Genomic DNA, 21,043 nt, shown 5'->3' with positions numbered 1-21,043 from the left:
CTCACTTGCCAGAGCAGAAGAGCAAGAAGAAGCAGTGCCTTCACCCAGGGGCAGGGCAGGTGGGGGTGCAAGTGGGATGGCCATTGCCTGAAGAGACTGTAACCATCCCTTAGCTTGTTAGTGGCAGGTTGAATTTTACAGTGTGGGATAACAATAACTTAAGCCATTCACAAAGGTGAGTGGCTGAGAATGATTATTCCTGTTTTGTAGGAAGTGAAGGATGGGAAGAGCAAAGTGACTTGCTGACAGCCATGCAGCTCACCCGTGGCAGAACTGGGTTAGCATGCAGGTCCCCATTGGTGTCCTCAGCCTTCAGCACGTTCCTCTTGGCCTCGTGGCATTTCCGAGTTGAAACTGGCATAGTGAGGGGGAGAGTGGCAGGGAAACAAACGGAGAAACTCAGTGCTGCAGCCCCAGCTCTGAAATACTGGTAAAAGACATGATGCTCATGGGCATCTGCACCCCACTGCTGCAAGAGGGACCCGGTTGGGACAGACTCAGCCTGCCTCCACCCCAAAAAACAGCCTCTTCATGCCCCTGGTGATTCCCTCTGCAAGAGGAAGGGAACAGCCTAAGAGGAACACGGGAAGTGACAAGATAATATTATCCCTGCTTCAGCACCGTATCAAGGCAAAACAAGCCCTTTCCAGAGAAATGAGATCAGGCGCTTATTTTGTGAGACGACAGCACTCAGAGTTCAAACTGAGTGGTGCAGAGCCTTAATAGACTCTTTCTACAGTGTTGTTTGCCAGTTCTAGCCAGTGAAAATAAACTAAGATTTTTTTGTACTGCCTGGACATGTTTTTTCCAGAGAGAATCAGTCCAGCAAGTGCGACTCCCCGTTTCAAAGGCACCCACAGCGGTCAGTGAGAAGGCAGGCAGGCTGTCTGCCTTCTTGAAGCACCTTCCTGTCTCAAGTACCTCCTAGTGCCTAGTGATGTTACTGTGTCCCCAGGGACAGCTCCCTGATAAGGGCGGCAGGAGACGAGCAGCCTGACACGGAGCCCAGAGCGAGGTCTGTGTGCCCGCGGGTCACTGCCCCACTTTCAGTGGTCAGAGCAGGCAGAGCTGGTGCTGAGGGCTCAGAGGCCACGTCAGGGAGTACTGCAGGAGAAAAATTTGGCCGTTCAGATCCTGAGCAGTGAATGCAGCTTGTTTGCACAGCAGATATTATCGTTGTGCAACGCCTTTGAAGTCACAGCAGTATAATGGGACAGGCGATGCAATCCCTCCTATTAGCAAAGTCCAGGGGGAATGACCAGCATTAAAGTCTCCAGGTAACGCTCTGGTTTTTGTTTCCCCCTCAGATATCTGATTATTGAGATTCAGTAGAAAGGCCTGGAAGGCATTAAAGTGACTGCTGCTCCTGACTCCTTAGCCTGCAGACATGTGCCAGGCAGAGCAAGAGGTCTGGATGACAAGGGGCAGGCAGGCAGGGCTACCTGATGCACTCTGGGCACCACCAGGCCTTGCCACAGCTCAGTTTTCAGTAAGTGCCACCCGTGACAACCAACACCTCCTGAAGCCCAGGGAGGGTTAAAAGGAAGCCTGACCCCAAAAATTCTCCCTTTGGAAAGGAGTGACCTGCAGTGAATAATGCCAGTGGAAAGACGTGCAGGCAACGTCAAGAGAAATGTGATATAAAAAAATTATGACAGCTGAGAAGGGTCCAGAACAGGCAAGTGCTGAAGATTTTAAAGCAAACAGGAACATTCCAGGTGCACAGGAAGCATGAAGCTTGCCAGAGGGTTGCTGAACTACGGGTCTGTAAATGAGCTGACAGGGCAATTTAAAAGGCTAAGGACATTACAGAGGATGTTTGGAAAGGCGTTTGCATGACAGGTATATGATTTTCAGGCTAAAAAGAGCTAAGACTTCATCGGGAATTGAGGTACTAAAGGAAGGGAACTGGCCCAAACCAATATAAGGAATAACAAGTTGCAAGAATCCAACCTTTTAAAAGTTTCCCCCTGGAACTGGATTCCATGTTATACCTATAAATTGTACCTATGAAAAAATGATACATGGTTAAGTTTTTGCAAAGGGATACAGAAATGTAATAGCTAAACTGGTAACAAAATATGTGATCTTTCCTTAAAGTGTGTTATTTTATCAGAGAACCAAAAAAAGAACTAAAATCTTGCACTCGTCTGTAGCAAAAATTCCAGTGTGACTGCACAGCCCATGGAATCTTACTGCAGGCTCAGGAAAACTGGGTGAAAGGGTAATATAGTTATTAACAGTACATACTAGTTCAATATAAATCACAGGATCACAGGATGGTTTGGATTAGAAGGGACTTTAAAGATCATCTCGTTCCTACACCCTGCCATGGGCGGAGACACCTTCCACTCGACCAGGTTGCTCCAATCCCCATCCAACTTGGCCTTGAACACTTCCAGGGATGGGGCATCCACATCTCTGGCCAACCTGTCCCACTGCCTTGCTACCCTCACGATAAAGGATTCCTTCCTAATATCTAATTTAAACCTACTGTCCTTCAGTTTAAAACACTGTCCTGTCACTACCTGACCATTTGAAAAGTCTCTCTCCATGAACAGGCAGAGGTTCAGTACGTTTGGATTCTTTCAGCAGATAAACCATGAGTAGCCAAAGTCTGTGACAACACTGAGATATTCGTGAGGTGAAAGGTGTGGCAATAATACAGATCAGAAGTGATTTGATGGGTTGTGTGGCAAAGGCATGAAGGGATGGTCAGTATGGAGGGGCACTGACATCTGAGGAGGAGTCAGAAGAAATCCATGAATCCAGATGGCCAGTATTTCCACCCCAAACAATTAGGAAAGCAGGCACTTGACATTACCCGGCTGACAGCCAGACTTTTGGATCAGTCTCTGAAAGAAAGCAGGGGCCATGAGACTGGAAAACTGCTGAGGCTGCAGGGGTAGGGAAATTAATCCAGGCAATAATTGATCTGTTAGCTTAACCTCGGGAATGTGACAGGCATTTGACTAATTTTGAAGAGAGGAATAACACAAGATGTAGAGTTCAATACAAAATGGTATGAAATGCAACCAGGAGGTTACCAAAAATAGACCTGACCTGACTAACTCAATGTATTTACAGCAAAAATAGCTGAGGCTCCAGACAAGAAAATGCCATGGGTCTCATCTATCTGGCCCCCTCTCCAGTAATAAGGGGAGGAGTGGATTACTAGGAATGAAAAGGGTAAGGAGTAGGTCAAGGATGAGATGCCTACAGATTGTGCTGAAAACCCTCTCCATCAGCAATTGCAGCTTTTACACTGCAAACAACGACCCAGACACCTCTGTGTGGATGCTTATCTCAGGGGAATTGGTATGGTATGGATATTTGTATCTGGCTGTGTGGCCGCCTGCCTCTCTTGGACTCGTACCCTGTCACATCCCCACCTGTGACACCATGGACCTCCACAGCCACCTGGTGGGACCTCACGTAGCCTTTGGCCTGTTGGAGGTACTGCTTCACAGACAGCACATTATCACTGGGAAAGAAAATATCCAATGGATAATCAAAATTTCCTAAATCCACAACGGCCCCTCTTCAGTTATCCCATTGGTTATTAATTAATTGCACCACTACCATGGCAGGGCTTTGGTCACTGCCTTTTTGCCAGGTTTCCCCGTGCACACGAGCAGGATCCAACTCTCTGCCCTGCACTGGGATTGATTATTTCTCTCTCTCTCTCTGGCCCCATCCATTAGTGACGCACGTTGACTCAAATGCTGTTGGTTTTTACTTCTCACCCTCCGTCTCTCTTTTTTTTTTTCCCCCCGTTCCCCCTATTTTTATGACGCATGAAGTCAAGGTTGTCATCATTCTATATTTGCATGGATTAGGCTGCCTTCATCATCTATTAGCTTCCAAGTGATAAGAGCCCACATGCAGGCTCCCTCGTTATGGATGCTGCCTCTGCCCGCCGTCCCTGATTGCTTCTGGCCCATATTCCAGCTCTGGGAGCCAAACGTCTGTCTCATGGCAGAAATGCCTCAAAAATGATTTTTTTTTTTTAAGACGTCCTTTTCAGAAAAGGAGATGTGTTTTCTTCCACATTTGTCTGTCTTGGCTGCCTCTTTCTGCGTTCCCAAACTGTTCAAGGCTTCCTCTCAATTTTTCCTTTTTGGCCCAGTAAAATAGAGAGGTCAGACAACCTAATCAACTTGTTGATCTCCTCCTTTTGCTTGCATGCCTAACATCTCAGACACCTTGGTGGGTGGTGGTTCTCAGGTATTTTACAGTAATTAATGCCCTACCTTCCTCCCCACTTAAAAATCCTTCCAGTTATTTACCCTGCTTGATGGGTTAAAATAAGATTAAAAAAAGATAAAAAAATATAGACTGTCCTGCAAGAGGAGTCAGAGAGATGGAGAAACCCAGGAAAACAGACAGAGATGATGGGTAGAAGGCATCTTTCTCCCCTTCCCTTAGCTTCTGGGATCCCATGGATTTGTCTGCATTAGAGAGGCTGATGTGTATGAACATGGTTTTGTACCCAGTAACCATCAAACCTGGCAACATCCTTGGTCTGTAACAGCAGTGGTTTGACTTCCCAGACAAAAATCTATTTGATATCTGAATCCCTCTCTGCCATGTAGCAGGAGACAGCCCATTATTGAGTTGGTGTCCATGTAGGCCTGGAGAAGACTGGAAAGGCTGGAGCCCACCAGGGATGCCCACAGGGTACAGATTCCCTGCCTCCTCACCAGTCTTGAGATGGAGCTGCCTGGCTGAGGGTGGTGGTGCCTGGAGGGCTGGAGCTCCAGTAGGGAGTTTGCAAGAGCTCAGTATGGAGCAGGAGTTGTGAGTGGTTTTCTCACCACACCCCGGTCTGCTGTTACTTCCATTTATGGGCGTTTCATGTGCGTGGCTGAATGATGGTTTTGAAGCTGAGGATAAAACAGCTTTCCCTTTCCTTTGGTGACTGTGCAAGCCAGTTAACCAATTCCATTGAATTCCATCAGCCAGTCAATGCCATGTGGACCTGGAGCAAAACAGCAAGTGCCAAGCAGTAAAAGGCCAAGGCCAGCCAGAAAAAGGGGTGAAAATACCTCCTTTTTTCTCTCTGAGCCTGATGCCGACACACAGCTGTGCCTTTCTCCTCTGTCCTGCTGTGCCCTGAGCTGTCTCAGTCTCCTGGGGCAGAACTCACCCACAGGGAGGTCCAAGGACCACAAAGCAACCCAAAGAGCCACAAACATGGGGGTGTGACGGCTCTGCCTGAGGGGTTCACCACTGATCTCATTGGGGTGTAGGGCAGGGACTTTATTTATCCAGCTGAGGGTGGGAAGGAGGATAAAAACATGTTCACATGTAACACATCACTTTGTTAAACTTGGAGTGGAGGGGAGAGGTGTCTGGAGAGCAGTTCAGGCACAGCACTGCGTTAGCATGAGGACGGTGTTCTGCCTGGAAGTTGCCATGCATTTTGTTTTCAGAATGAATGGACTTCTCACTGAAAAAAAAGGCCATTTTAGGTCAAATGAAACTCTTTTCAAATTTGAACTGAAGGAGCGCAGAATTTCTCTGCTAAAACAATCCAGAGGGAAAAACAAAATCAGATTTAAAAAACCTCAGAGCATTGTTGGGCACTTTCAAAATTTTAAACATCTGACTTCTCATTTTCCAGTCATGTTTTGTTGATCAAGTGTGATTAAACCATGACTTAAAGGTTACTAAGCATAAATAAAAACCATAAACCAGCTTCTCCAACAGAAGTCTCTTTCTTTGCCTGAGAAAGTGGGAAAAGGCAGCTCAATCCCTGTCACAGCTGTACATGCATATACCTGGTGACTTAAGTGAGAACCAAAGAGGTTTTATCTGCTTTTTGGGGTGTCAGGCAGGCACAGATAGGCTCACACTGCTGATGTCCTTTGCTTTTCTCTCTTTGTTTAGGGTTTAGGTGGTGTACTACCATTGCCACAGCTTTCCAGCTGAGGCCATCTCATGTGTGTGCTGCCCATATGGACATCCCCGCTGAGGCAGGAAGAATGTGCTTCTTCCCCCAGTTCCCACAGCACTGCCTCTGTCATTTGTAAAAATATCTGTATCCCGCAGGAATCAAGTCCCCAAGGAAAGGGCAGATGGATTCAGGCACTCTGGGGTAACGAGGTCTCCGTGTCAGGGACAGCAAGATGGAAATGACTTTGGAGCATTTTGGGATCACTAATGCTGCTGACGTTGCAAAAGCGAGGGATTGAAAGGGCATCAGGATTGATGAATGGTGAGGAAACAAGGATGGAGGGAAAGTATCCAAGATTTCTACTGCAGAAACACCAGGCTGTGCAGGATATTTTTCACTGTGCTCCCTGAAAAACACTTTTGTCCTTTGAAGTAGCTCCTTGTGTGAGGACTCCCTTGGAGTTGCCCTCCACCCTGTCCCAGGCTCCCTTGCAGCTTTGTCCTTCCCCGTGGGCAGCTGGGGAAAAATCAGTGGCTGTCACTTCTAATGCCACCTGAGGAGTGACTAATGGAAATCTGCTTTGGATGGAGGGAGCACTACAGGACCAGATCTCCATGTCTGGCATGCTGCAGCAATTACATATATATTGTCATCTTTGAGTGTTACAAATGGCTCAGAGCGTTGCTAAGAGCTTCGCCCATGCAATTAATGACATCAAATAGCCAAGTCCCTGCATTTCTGAGGGCAGGCAGCCACACAGGATGGAGACAACCACTCTGGCACCAAAGAAGCACTGCAGAGCTCTTCCTCATCCTCCTCACAACGCGTAGAAATACTGGAAGCCCACCCTCTGAAATAGCAGTGGGTAGCACCAAGCATCCACTCAGCACCCGTGTTTTCCTTGCAGGCTCATGCAGTTCCAGCTGATGGATGGCTGCATTGGATAAGCCCCTGCCTGTGAATGGACAGGGATTGGGAGCAAATGAGTGCCATGGTTTGTGGCTCTGCTGCCAGCTCCGGACGAAGGATTTGGAAATAGCTTACAGGCATGTTGCAAAGAGGCTGCTAAGGAGGAGAGGCAGCAAAGCAAGGGAGGAAGAAGAAGGGTGATACCAGTATGGGCATCAGACTGGGAAGGTGCTGCTCAGGAGGGTGCTCAGAAGGTGCTGCTCAGAAGGGTGAAGCAGTGACCCATTTCCATGTGTGGGCAGCCATACTACTGCAAACAGCAATCCTCTGGTGATCATGCAGGGACAGGAGGCAGGCAGGTTCTTCTCCTGGGCTGAGGTGATTTCAGGGTACACAGGAGGTAGGGTATAGGAGAGGCACAGGGCTGGGACCTGTCCCAGTTGGGAGCAGCACAAGGGCAAGTACAAGACCTTGTGTAGCCTGTGGGTCTGACCCAGGACACAGGTCCCCCTGGCCCTCTGGCTCCTTGCAGCAGTTGTCCAGTCATGGCTAAGCTGTGCCTGGCAGGGTCGCCCTTGCTGGTGGTTCTGGCTCCCTGTGTTGATCCCCTGCCAGTGAAGATCCTTTGGGCAGGTGCTCACGTGCATCCCTCCACATCCACAGCACGATGCTTCCCACACAGAGAAGCTGTTTCCAGTCCTCTCCTTGCTGCTGGCTGTGGAACCCTCCTCGAGAATGTCCCTTCCCACCTCTCCTCCCTAAAATGCAGTGAGCAGGTGTTTCCATATTTCTTTCATTCCCCATCCCTTCCCTGTCCTCACCCACGCTACCAAAGGACACAAATTTCTCTTATTTTGAGCTGGTATTTTTTCTGCCTCTCCTTGCAAATCTTCCCTCTCATTTGTTTCTCCACAAGAGGGGGGTGAAAGGGAAGATATCTGTGACTGGATACACAACTTTGAATCAAAATGTTTTGCCAGATCTCCATAACAATGTGACAGCAGAGAACGGGCTGGACAGGCTAAAATCGGCAGGACCTAACATACACCCAACTTCAGTGTATAAATGCTGTTTTAAAAACTCTAGAAAAACTGCTGAAATGTATTTGACAGTTTTTGGGAAAACCCTTATTCCTGGAGAGGAGCAAATACCTGAAAAGCATTTGCTAATTGCAGATGCTGATTTGCATTCTAGGGTCTGAAGGTTTCCTAAAAGTTAAAAAAAAAGCAGAAATAAACCCTGAAGATACTATCCAAATTCACGGTGGTTTATTGTACGTTGAGTTCAGCAAAACCAAGACTTTTGACTCTTACTGTAAAACTGTCTTCTGCTTTTAGGCTTAGAAATGGGTGCCTTATGTGGGCAGGAGAGTAAAACACCAGCAACCCCTGGTGCTGCCTCAGCTCCTACCAGCTGAGCACAGTCCAGGTCCCACTGCCTGGGGGGAAGGAGGGAGGGAGGAAGGGAGGAGAGGGGCTTTGAGGGCCTCCTTGTTGTCTCCACTGCATCTGACACTGAGGATTAACTCAAGCAGAAGAGCTTTAGCATGTTGGGTAACTGCCTGGGTGAAGTGTTGCATTGACTCTGCACTTCTGCCGAGGATGAGGATGGTGGGCGATCAGGTCATGGTTTATCAGAAGTCAGTTTCCAGATAAGCAGAGTGCAACATGTGGATTGAAGTTGTCAGTTCACCAAAGAGGCTGGGTTTAAGCCACAAATAGGGCTGTGTTCAGTGAAGCAGTGGTACCAGAGAGAGCACTGTTCTGCTGAGTCTGGAGGAGAATAGTGTAGTGCAGGGTGTAGAGATGCTGGGTTAATACCAAAACTATTTACAAACACAGTGTTTGAGGGCTCCAGGCCAAGCTTAAAGCCTGTGTGGCATGGAGCAGACACTGAGGGGCAGACCCCTGATCTGGGGATAGATCTTCCCATTCAGGTGCTGATCAGTCTTGCTGTAAGCTGTGCATGTTCCATCCCTGGAGGTGCTTAAGGCCAGATTGGATGTGACTTTGAGCTACCTGGTATAGTGGAAGGTGTCCCTGCCATGATCTCTAAGGTCCTTTCCCACCCAAACTATTCTATGATTCTGTGAACTAACACAGATCTGAAAGCTTGGCATGGCACCTTCTCTAAGCCTAGAGAAAGTGATGGCCTGGTGGATTGACAGGCCTTCCAAGAGGAGATAACACATTTTATTTGCAACCTAATTGTCCTTTGTCTCTTTTTAATGAGCAGGAAATTTCTGCCTTGACAGGAAGCTCTGGGGCAGAGCTGGCAGCACTCCTGGCTGGTGGAAGCAGCAAACCCCTGGGATGGGCAGCCACGTGCCCCATCTCCATTCTCCAAGAACAAGAAAGACAGGCAGCAGTATTTTGTCCACCTGGGGCAGAAAGAAACCCCTGGGGAGCGCTGCTTTGCAGCCTCAGTTCACACATCAGAGCTGTTCAGACTTTTGTTATGGTTCTGCATTCTTCAAATGAAAGGTCCGTGTGAGGCTCACCAAAAAAGGCAGATGCCACTTTGAAGAGCTCACATTTGAAGCCAGGATCTCCTGACTCATCCACGCACATTGTACCTGGTGCACTTTAATCCTCGTGGCACTTTTTGCACAAAAGCAGCGTCTTTCTCAGTTGCACCCCATGTTTCCATGGGCAGGCAGTAAAATTCACTTTAAAGGGAATAAAAGGATTTCCAATTCTCACCGCTCCTGGATGGCAGTGGACAATCCAAAATGAGGTTAAGTCTGTTTCCAGCTTTCTCTTATGGCAGATTTCTCACAGCAGGGCAACAGCTCAGGCGAAGGACCAGGCAAAGCAGTGCCCTCCAGGATGAGTCACACCAGCTCTGGCTCTAACGGAGGTGGAACTCTACACTGGGAGTAGAAGAAGAGGTTGTAAACTTCAGCGTGAGAGAGTGGAGGATTTCAATCAGGGTCAAGTCAGAGAAAATTCACCTTCCTTTCAATTAGATCATGAAAGCCTCAAGCACCCTGCCAAGTCTCCCTCGGCTTGCTGCCCTTATTCTGCTCCAGGAGTGAGAGCTCTTCCAAGTCACCCTACAGCCCACAGGGCAGTACATTACTTCTGAGGCTGGCTGATAGCGAAAAGCCAAGGCAGAATAACTGGTGTCAAAAATTGTTTGTTTTGAGCTAAGTGTCAAAGAATAATTTAAATTGGAAGGGACCTCTGCCACCACAGCCCTTCCTGCCATCACATGGGGAGGGTCTGCAGAGCGTTTCCCGCCGGCAGCTGCACAGCCCACACCAAACCCAGCCACTGGCAGGACCCAGCTCACATTTGTCACACACCCACACTGCAAAGATCTCAGTGCCTGTGACGAGTATCACAGCCAAACCAGTCTGAGGGGGAAAGCTCCAAGAGGTTTCCCACCCAGTGCTCCAGGCTGGAACACTCTCAGAGACAGAAAATTGATTCTGTGCCTCCAGAGACATAGTAAAGGTATCGCCAAGACTGGTAACTAAACCCAGAAACTTCAGCCTTATATCAAATGTATGACACGTACGTGGTACTTAGGTTGATCTGTCTGAAAAAATAAAATGTATTATATTTATATATGCTACTAATAGAAATAAATAATGTAAATATTATTTAATACACTTCTGCTACTATATATAGATATCAACAAAGCATCAATAAACCAACAATAAATAAAATAAAAATACCAATACTGATTTTTTTCAATAAAATGCTTTTTGATGGAGTAGGAAATGGATACTAAACTTTTCCACTCAACACCCATGTAGTTTAATGTTCCTCTGTTTCTTTTTCTGTACATTCAGTTATGTCTCTATTGCAGACCGAGAGCAGTGACTGCCTGTGAGGGGATTCAAAGGCCAAGCAGGGGAAGAGAGCAGTAGCAGTGAATTATACTACAGTGGAGAGATCATTGATTTATGAGGCCCTTTTGAAACATTAATCAGTCATGACAACCTCTCTCCCAGGTGGGCATTGCTTGTGGGGCATGGCAAGAACCCAGTGCTTGTGTGAGCAGGACGTGTGTGCAGGGCCCTGTTGTGAGTGTGCTGCTTGTGCAGATGGGATGTGAGTGTGCAGGGCACAGGGGCAAGAGCAGCACTTGTGTGAGGAGATGTGTGTGCAGGGCACTGCTGTGAGTGTTGGATGTAATGGAGAGATTGGAATGTCCAGAGCTGCAGTGGGTGATGCCACCTGAGAGCCTCTGGGTAAGGACTGAGAGACAAAGAATTGAAGGGGCTGTCACTGTGGGAGGCTGCTCTTGGGCATCCAGCCAGGACAACAACATGGAGGAATTATTCTTTACAGAAGCAAGGGACACCTCCAAATCAACACCCTTGTCCTTGTGGGGGAATTCACCTGGTTGGGTGTTAACTGGGAACACCACACAGCTCATACAAACAGGTCCAGGAGATCCCTAAAACACCTGGGCAACAACTTCTTGGTACAGGGGCTCAGGGAGCCGACTGGCAGAGGTACCCTCTGGGATTTGTTGCTTGTTCCCAGAGAGGCTCTCGTGGGTGAAGTGGCCATTGGTGACTGTCTTGGCCACAGCGACGGTGCAGCCATCGAGTTTCCCATCTCTGGTGGTTCTCCTGCTCCCGTTTTGCTCCCGAGATGGACCAGGCACAGGCGAGCATGGCTGGAAAACCAGCATCTTTTATTGATGTGTCCATGGCAAAGCTACTGTCCCAAAACAGGTTCTTGCACCCAGAGTGCAAGAAGCCAATCCCCACACACAAACTTGAGGTATTTTATTCATTTATTTCAGTTCTGCACAGAAAGAGGTGATGGGTGGCAAATTCACAGGGCCAGGACAACGACTACCAAAACTTTTCACTATTTATACATTTTAGCAAACAAAGGCATTAATGTTCATTGGCTACAATATACAGGATCATCTTATTAATTCAATATATTAATTACCTTATTATTTATTAACAATATTGTATATTTTCTCATAGTTCATATTATATTAGTTTCATTTAAATATTAATATATTAAATTACTCTACATTATATAACATTATATTATGTATTATAAAATTGATATGAATATTAATGTAATATGTAATATTCTATCTTCTGGAATGGGACAGCACACAGGGAAACTGTAAAAAAATCCTGACTTTATTCTTGCCTCATTTCTCTTGCACATCCACAATCTCACGGGTGTCCAACACTGCCCAGCCCAAACCTGGCAGGTGCCCCTGTGGTGACTGAGGCTGGAACTGCCCAATTCCTCACCCAGGGGGACATATTTTTAGGAATTTTGCTTAAGTGGACCTTGAAAAAAGAGGAAGCTGTATCATTTGTTTGGCAGCAATTGGATGCAGGGATGCAGCCAGAGAGTTGTGGCCAGTGGCCCCTTGTCCAGGGGGAGGCCGAGGATGAGGGGTGTCCCTCAGGGCTCGGCCTTGGGACCAGGGCTCTGGAATGTCTTTACCAGTGACACAGACAGTGGGATGGAGCTCACCCTCAGCTCGTTGGCAGGTGACAGGAGGCTGAGCCAGGCAGGTGAAATAATAAAGGATGGAGCCATCCAGAGGGATATGGACAATCTCGAGAAGTGGGACCATGAGAACCTCATGAGGTTCAGCAAGGCCAAGTTCACAGTGCTGCACCTGGGTTGGGGCAACCCCAGAAGCACTGAATCCCAGAATCATCAGTGTTGGAAGAGGCCTTCAAGATCATCCAGTCCCACAATCAATTCAGCACCAGAATAATCACCCCTAAACCATGTACCCAAGTGCCACATGCAGATGCCTCTCGAATACTTCCAGAGATAGTGACCCCACCAACTCCCCGGGCAAGTTATTTCAATGCCTATAACCACTCTTTTAATGAAATTCTTTTTCTAATATCTAATTTGAAACATGAATTTCTCATTAACTAATTGTCAAGACAAAGGAAGACCCGGAATATGTGGGAAGGGAGTTTCTCCTTCAGCTCCTGGACATTACCTGGACCAGTTGGGATCTCCCACCTCCCTGCAGAGAAGATAAGTGCAGGGTAAGTCAGCATAAGCACACAAGAGAGGTCTGAGAAAACTCTCCCATGAGGGTTAAAAGAGATTTTCCTCCTTTATTATTTACTGGATGGACTCATTCTTTCAGCGGACTGTGTTCATTGATATTGTGCAGTGTCAGAGTTAAAAAACAGTAAGAGGAAGCAGGAGAAGGAACAACCCATATTTACAGAGGTTTCAACCTGCCCAGAGACACCACTAAACAACTTAAAGAAGAAACAGTCCATGTAAAGAAATGTAAAATATTCCCATGAATGGCTATGAGAAGGGATAAGAAGTGAATAACTGGTTTTTAACTCTGGTTACTACAACAGAGAAGAGGGAAAATGAGGAAATTGAGGTCAAACTGGATTTGCTTTTCCAGTCACATACAAAAAATGAAAAAACTGCATTTGGAGTTATTGCAAAATGCTTCACTGCATCCAAAATAGGACATTTCATTTGTTGAATCATGTTACTCTTCTTAACCCTTTAAAAGGTGGCCTATTTTGGAGGAAAAAAATAAATTCACAGAAGATTCTTCAAACTGTATTTTCCAACTTGTTTATTTTATTCTCCCCGAAAAAGCAATTCTCATCTCTACTCAACAAAGGCCCGGGGAGGGGGGTGTAGGCATCGTTTTGTGGATCTTTAACACAACCAGTTTTTTAACACCCTAAGTGAATTGGCCAAAACCTGAGCTGCTGAAGGAGGAGAGAACATTGTAGGTCAAGGTTGAGAGCCATGAAGTCACGGGGCTCGTTTCCAAGCATGCACTGTGCTCTAGCAGCTCCCTGGAGCACACACCGAGGAACTTTATGTGAACTTAATAGTACTGAAGAGATTTATTCGGAGACAGAGTAAGGAGAGGAAATGCTTGTGTCACTGTCCACGTTCAGGACTGAGGAGCACGCCAGAGTCTCCTCGCAGTCCAAGTTTTATCTTGATAGATGACTAAAATACACCAGAGCTAAACTTAGCCTCCTCCACGCAGTATGGTAATATATGGGAGTTGAGGTCTATTGGATTAGTATGGAGCAACAAATAATGCAGGGAAACAGTACCTTGGGACTGGGGGCCTCAGGGACAGAGGTGCTTAAAATATGTAACACATGAGAGAATAAACTACTTTTGTTCTTGTTTTCTGTTGCAAAGGGGAAAAGAAGTAGCAGGTAAAAATTGTGAATGGCACTGTATGTTGATGAGATTAACAAAGGGGAAGCAGACACAGCTAGTGCCTTGTTTTACTAGAGGACCCTCCCTTTTTCCCAGTTCTTTGGCCTGGTAAACTTGCACTAGGTTTCCTAACATCCCTTATGTTTTCCTGGTGTGCTTCAGCAAGGCTGTCAGACTCAGCTGGCACCAGTCATGGATGGGATGGAAACCAAGAGTGCGCAGGGAACCTGCCACAAGAATTCAGGCTCTCTAGACACAGTGGCAAGAGAGGGACCTGCAAAGGAAAATAAGTAATTGTTTAGGTTAGAAATTACAGTCTTACCCCAAAGCACACTCTGGCAGAGTGAGGGCTGCCGGGAGGCACACACAGCCGGCTGCCTGCACCCTGCCCATTTGGAGGGGAGGGGCTGTCTCCAACATCAGGGACTTAGTTTCCTTTTGCACGTGCCCCTTTGTGCAGCCCCATCCCCATCCCCCGCCACACAAGGGCTCAGGTTCGCCTGGGACTTCCCTCCTTCAGACCTCCAAGAATGCAGGCACAGCCCAGATCACCCTGTGCCCTATCCAGGGTCCTTGTCTCCTTCTGGCCACGCTGTTTTGTAAACTCTAGCTTCAGCAGCTGCTTTTCCACTGCTCTTCAAACCAGCATAGCCTTGGCAGGAAAGAAGACACTGGTAGTTAATCTATCCAGAAATATTCTGGCACTTCATACTTGCTGGTGTGCTTAAAACAGCAGCTGCTGCTCCTTCACAGTTACACCAGTGTAAGAGTGCTTCTAGCAAACACAGCTCATTTCCACTTGGGAAAGAATAACCTCCCAGCAGGTAGCAGCTTTCGTCATGCCTGTGGTGTTTGGGGATTCTCTGAGACTCTGACCCCTGCAAAAAGCCCACCTTAACCTGAGGGTAGCACAGGGCATCTCCTGACATCAGCAGGAGATAAAAGCAGGGGCTCCATTGACCATTCCCTACGAAAACATTTTAGCTCATGATTTTCAAAGGCTGCAGGTAACTCTGGAGAGCCGCACTGCGAGCTTGTTGAGGAAAATCTGCCAGTGACTCACGGAGCTCTGCTCACCACTGGCACCGTCTGAAGTCACTCGTTCTTCTGCAGTGACGGTGGCACTGTGCACCCCTTGTCACCAAGGTGGGGGGGTGAGGGGGCTGTGGGCACTCTGTGGTTGAGCAAAGTGATGAAGCCTTTCATAAAACTTGGGATATGCTAGGTGAGGGAAAGCAGTGTGTTTGAGAAAAGTGAGGAGCAGCTCCATGGAGAAAGGGAGGGTGGTCGCACTGCAGAGGGCGAGGAGTTGTCAGGGCAAGGAGGTACCAGCTCCTGCAAAGCTGTGCCACCATCTCCCCTAATTCTCTGCCCTGCTCCCGGGCCAGTGGATTTTTCCCTACAGAGTTAACCGGGATTTGTAAAGTTCCCAAGAGACAAATTGCTTTAGGAAGCTGAGCTTGGTAATTGGCTGTGGGTGACTAATCACTGCCTGATTACAGAGTAGCGGTTGCACAGGTATGAATCAGAACCTGCAATTGTCAGCTCTCCCCCAAAACAGGGGCTCTTTCTTTCCCTGTTTTGATAAAGTCGAGCCATTGTGTACCAGTGACAGTTCGCTCCTTACACTCATCGAAGGAAAATATAATTATGGTGCATTCAGGGGAAGGAGAAAAGGATCAATACACAGAAAAAGAAATAATTACATACAAATGTACAACCCCTGTGAAGAGAGATGTTTCAGAAATCTCAGGGAGGAGGGGAAGGATGGGCCATTGCAATTTCATAGCTCTGTCTGATATCAGCGTCTACAAATGCGTTTCTACCCTGGAGCAAAACCGTCTCCAGATGAAGCCCCTTAAAAGAAGATGCCTTTCCCCATGATCCAAGGATCCATAAAGGAGTGTGAAGCCACCATGGCCTTCAGAGCACCTTTCTCTCCTCCCCCACAGGGCAGTTTCACTGCCTCTTCCCTATTCTTGGCACTGTGCCGGAAGGGCTCAGGGTGCCAATCCAACATTTCCTCAAAAGCATTTATCCATTTTCCGAAGCTGAGTTTACAAACCATGGGCTCTCACTTCCCATGGAGGCTCCTGGGAAGAAGAAGAGTAGCCCCCAGCAGTACCCCCTCAGAGTGGCTCAGTTGCCCTTCCAGGGAATCCATTCCCTCCCTGGCCACAGCGCACATTGACAGGCAAAGCTGAGCCTGCCTGTCCAGGGAGGGGACCCAGAGGGAAGGAGGGAGAAGCAAGATCCACCCCCCATCCAGCCAGCACTTGCCTCCACTTTGGGTGCTGGGGAAGCTGGAATGGTAGGCAAATGGAAGAGGTCACAGCTTGGCCTTTTGGGGGATGTTTCCCTACAGAAAGGGGGCAGGAATAGTCATCACCATCTAATTTCCCATGTAGATACAGAGAAAGAGATGTTTAAAGGAAGCCTAAAATTCACCCTGTGAGTAGGTAGAGCTGGATATTTGACTGCTAAACTGGATTTCTTTCAGGACTTCTGCAAATGCACAGAATGGAGACACTTTACTGTAAAATGCATTTCAGGAACACTTCCCTGTTCAGACATTACTACAAATGCTAAAATGAGCGTGTCAGCTCCCTGCTTTATTTTTTTTGAATCACACAAACTGCTCTCCACTTGGAAGACACAAACCCCAGTGCGTAGCCTTATTTGCAGATCTCTGTGCTTGCCATCCTGGGATTGTCATCCTGGAGCTCTGCAATAGCTAATGAAATTTTAATCCCCCAGTACTCGGTGCCCGTGTACACAATGAGTGTTTGCGCGGATGCACGGATCCGTGTCACCCCGAAGCAGCAACACTCACCTCCTGTACGCACACATACGTGTTAGTCAGTGCTGTGACTTGCTGCTTTAGGCCACTGCAGCGTGCCCATACTCCAGATCCCAGTCCTGTGACTCGTTTGTTAATTGGCAGACTCAGGGATCAGACAAGTTGGTGCTTTGTCACACAGCCTCATGCGCTCATCAATAGCTGGTGCTTTGTCATGCAGTGCTAATATTCCCACCAAAATCCATATGCAGTTTCTCTCTGTCAGAGGGACCAGCCCCTCAACTGGAATTTCAATAATCCCCCTGCAGACAGGCAAGAGGAGAATTTTTTATCTGAGCTTAAACTGATAATTTTTTTCTTCATGGAAGTTCTTGTTTTGTACAAGCTGGTTCCTCATTACTACACTTAGGGCCTTGCTAACATTTTCTTTCATGTGCAGATGCCTAAAACTCGGGCTTTAAAACTGCATTTGGTATCTTAAAATAAGGAATCTGTTTTTCTTAATGCCTCAGTCCTGGGAAACTTCTGTTGAAGCTGAGAGATGTATTTCCAAAATTCAGGTTGTTTATAGGCAACGGAGATAATGAAGGCTGAATTCCTATGAATTTTGTTGTATAATTTCACACCTCCTACCAAAATAATCACAGTTCATCCTTAGCATTATCCCCACTCTAAGTACCTGTACCTAGTGCAAGGCAGGTGTTCTTTTCTGAGCAACAAATCAGTGAGATTCGGATGCTAAATGGCACCTACATCAGCATTGCCACCTTTGCTTCACATTGCCCTGGCACTGCTTTGAGGACATCTCTTGTCCACACAGCCACAGACCTTCCTAAGGCTTGCAGGAGCTTCATTCCTTTGAGAGATGCCCTGTACTTCTGAAAAGTCTGATTGAACTTGGTCAATGAATTGAAGGAGAGATGGAGACAAATTGATCAGTAAAAACCTTTTTTTTCCTTTTGGAAACAGATTAAAAAACTTGGCACTTGATATAAGCTGGACTCAGCTGCTGCCTGGCCAGAGCATAGACACACACCAGAGCCAGCTGTCACCCATCAGTTTGACAGGAGATGTCACCTAGTCTCCTTGGAAGCCCAAGAAGGTTACAGGCTTGCTTTTAAAAATTAATATCCAAGCAGGCACATGTGAACACACTGTTAATGATGGCAGAAGTTCTAGCAAACTCCCTGCTGAAACAAGGTGAGCAGTAAGCTCAGGCAAACTGCAGAAACCTCTGCTTCTTCACCAGCATGGAGTTTATTCTCTCCTGAAGTCTCTTGCTGTTTAATCCAGTGTGTGTTTCTCCTGGTCCATCCTCTCTCCCTTATAGGGCAGTTATTGATGTGAGCAGAAAGCAAAGATCAATGGATTTCACCTCGTTTTTTCACCTCTGAAAACCAATATGAAGCAGAGCTTCAGGAGCAGTTCCCTGTCCTTGACAGCCCACAGGACCTTCAAAATATGGGACAGTGCACACAGTCACACAGGCATCATGAGTGAGGAATTTAAGCCTCATTTGTTCAGAAGATGCAGGTTTTCAGCCTGAAAGAGGTGTGCTACTCTGAAAATGTCCTTAAAAAACAATAACTTCCAAATCGGGCAGCAATAATATGTTTTCCCACTCTGGGGCCTCTGAGGAGTTATTAAATATGATTTTCCAGGCTCATTCAAATGTCAACTCATTATAGTCTGTGCAAATGGGAAGGCAGACCATGGGATTTGTGTTTTTGTTATAACTATTTTTATATTAAATCTATAAAATGCATAAAGGAGCATTAAGGCCTGTTACTGTCTCTTTTTTTTTTCTTTCCCCATAGCTACCTGACCTCTTTTTGAAAAGGATCATTCAAAAGCAGCCAAATAATAAAGGCTGGATGAGGACATTCCAATCCCTCCTTATCCACTTAAAAACACAATATTTCAAAGGCAATTCTGGAGTGCTTCTTTTGGCAGCTACAACTGGAGATGCTGACCCACCTTTCAGTGGGTCATCCTGATGGATGGCCTCTTACATCAATGACCCAGCTGTCACCATTAGGAGTGGGAATCATCTGAACAGTGCGAGGAGACTTTAAAGGAACATTTATCACGTAGAGGAGAAAAGGTACCTTGCACTTTGCAGCAGCAGATCTCAAAAGGTCTGCAGAGAGGAGGTCGGTTTTGTCATTTGGCATGGAGAAGTGGAGACCCCCCAGCCCAGAAGGGCTTGTTGAAAGCCACTCAATGGTCTGAGCAGCAGAGCTGGGACTAAGGCACAAAATTCCAGTTTGGTGCTGGCCCTGTTTCATCATCACCATCATCCTCCTTAAGCATCCTCTTCCTCCTCTTGCTCATTCCCTGTGGAGTCACTGTACCTAACCAAGACATGAACTCACTTGTGTTTGTTTCTTTCTCTCCCACAGGCACTTTTTTTTTTTAAGCATTTTTGAGTGGTGATTCTGCAGCTGACAGCAAATGTCCTTTTGATGACTCTGTCAGACTGCCAGGGCTGGGAAGACATCTCCAGCATCTTCAACTCTCCCTCCCTGTCCTTCCTCTTCCTGTGCTGGTTCCCACTGAGATGTCCAAACATGCACCACCTCCACCACAGGAGCTCTCTCAGATACTCCAGGGCAATCCTCACTTCTACAGACACTGCAGACCAGATCACAGCAAGGGCTCACACAGTCTCATTGTCTTTATCATGATCCCAGGCAGCAGCTAGGGAAAGCCCAACATCAGTTTGTTTTAGGGGAAAAAAGGGTGTTTTGTTTTATTTGTAAGGTTTTGCCATTCTTCATCTCCTTGAAAACAGATAAGCAGATTTAGTGTAGAATGGTAGAAACTGGATTTGCTGCTGAGGCAGAGCAAGAAATCAGTCTTACTTGAGCTGAAAAGTGAACTAATGATGAAGTCCTAAGCGACCAATGACAGCCTTGACTGGAAAAACATGCCCAAGTCCTTGCAAGTCCAAAGGACTTACAGGAGTCCCTGGGGCTTTGAATTCCTCAATTTCTCAGAAGTTCTGGGTTTTTAAAATAAGTACAGTAGCAGATAAACAGGATTAGGGACTTTAAGAACAGATTTATAAACCTTTCCAGGGCTACCCAGGCTGTGCCCACTAGATGGTTCCTAGAAAATTAGTTTCCTTTAAGATTTCCTGGCCTGATACTGGCTTAAAATTTAATTTTTCTTAATAACAGTCCCACAGAGTAATTGTTTGCACATGCATGGACATGCTGAGATGGATGTGGTTATTTGGCTCATTTAATTGCCTTTGCACCAGGGATCTGGCAAGAGGACCTGCTGTGTCAAGCGGTGTCTAATCTCCCATAAAACCCAACACTCCTGGCACAAACACTCCAGCTAACAAGTTTTAAGCACCCTTCCTTGCCAATTCCACAAGCAACGTGTGATATTCCACGTGCTTGCAAGAAAAAAGTCTGCGAGTTGTCTGACCAGCGCTGTCCTCCCAGCACCTGCCCTGCCATCCCACACGGACCCAGGGCAACAATGGCAATGCAAGCACAGGTCTCCTCACAGCTGGTGGCTTTCTCCAAATTCCACTTGTTGGGGTATTTTAAGTGTGGATCTCCATTGCGTCTACTTAAAAAAAAGAAAAATAAAAATTGTCAGGAAAGAAAGGCTGATGGCAGAGAAAAGCTTGAAAAACCCGATGATGTGACATCTGAAGGCAAATAAAATCAACTCAGAAGTATGCACTTTTAAAAAGTTCATAACTTTTAAGTACCTGTCATGATTCTGGGCATCAGATTTGTGCTTAGAAGCCCTTTGAGTGGGCTGAAGACCACATGCCTAAAGAGTGCATCTATTGACTATCCAAGCTTCTGTCTCTCAGAGTTGTGACTGTCCACACGGATACAGCCCAGTGCCTGACTTTGTGCTGTCATCTCTTCCTGGCCTAAAGAAGAACCTCATAAAAAAGGGGAGTTTCACCATCTCTAAAGCATGCAGGAAAAAACTCAAAGAGTTTGTGCTGATCCAAGTCTGAAATGCTGCAGAAAAATGCAGCCTTGCCTTCAGGCACCTGATCTCATTGAAAACCAATGTTTTCTGGGGAGATGAGGGCTGGCTTTCCAAAACAGGTTGCTGGACTGGTTCTGTGCCTCAGCTGGCCAAAGGCTGTGTCAGTGCTGTTGCTGGCACGAGGGAAAGGAAAGGAGCACGTGGCTGGGAAGGTGGACAGAGCTTTTCCTTTTTTCCAGCAGCCGGGACTGTGACGCCGCTGGAATTGCCAACCGGCTGGTTGCAATCACAGGC

General features: G+C 46.9%; 1 long non-coding RNA gene across 1 annotated transcript; it reads right to left on the bottom strand.

The window, feature by feature from the left end:
* Positions 1–9,258: 9,258 nt before the first annotated feature.
* LOC113970363 lies at positions 9,259–10,396 on the bottom strand. Its single transcript, XR_003535151.1, has 2 exons — positions 9,762–10,396; positions 9,259–9,680 (listed from the first exon to the last, which is right to left on the bottom strand). It is a non-coding gene; the product is annotated as an uncharacterized LOC113970363 (long non-coding RNA).
* Positions 10,397–21,043: the final 10,647 nt, after the last annotated feature.

Source organism: Neopelma chrysocephalum, unplaced genomic scaffold (genome assembly GCF_003984885.1).
Source record: "Neopelma chrysocephalum unplaced genomic scaffold, ASM398488v2 Primary Assembly neopelma1_76, whole genome shotgun sequence".
Classification (NCBI taxonomy): domain Eukaryota; kingdom Metazoa; phylum Chordata; class Aves; order Passeriformes; family Pipridae; genus Neopelma; species Neopelma chrysocephalum.
Note: the sequence above shows the minus strand (reverse complement) of the source record. Positions and strands in the feature narration are given on the sequence as shown.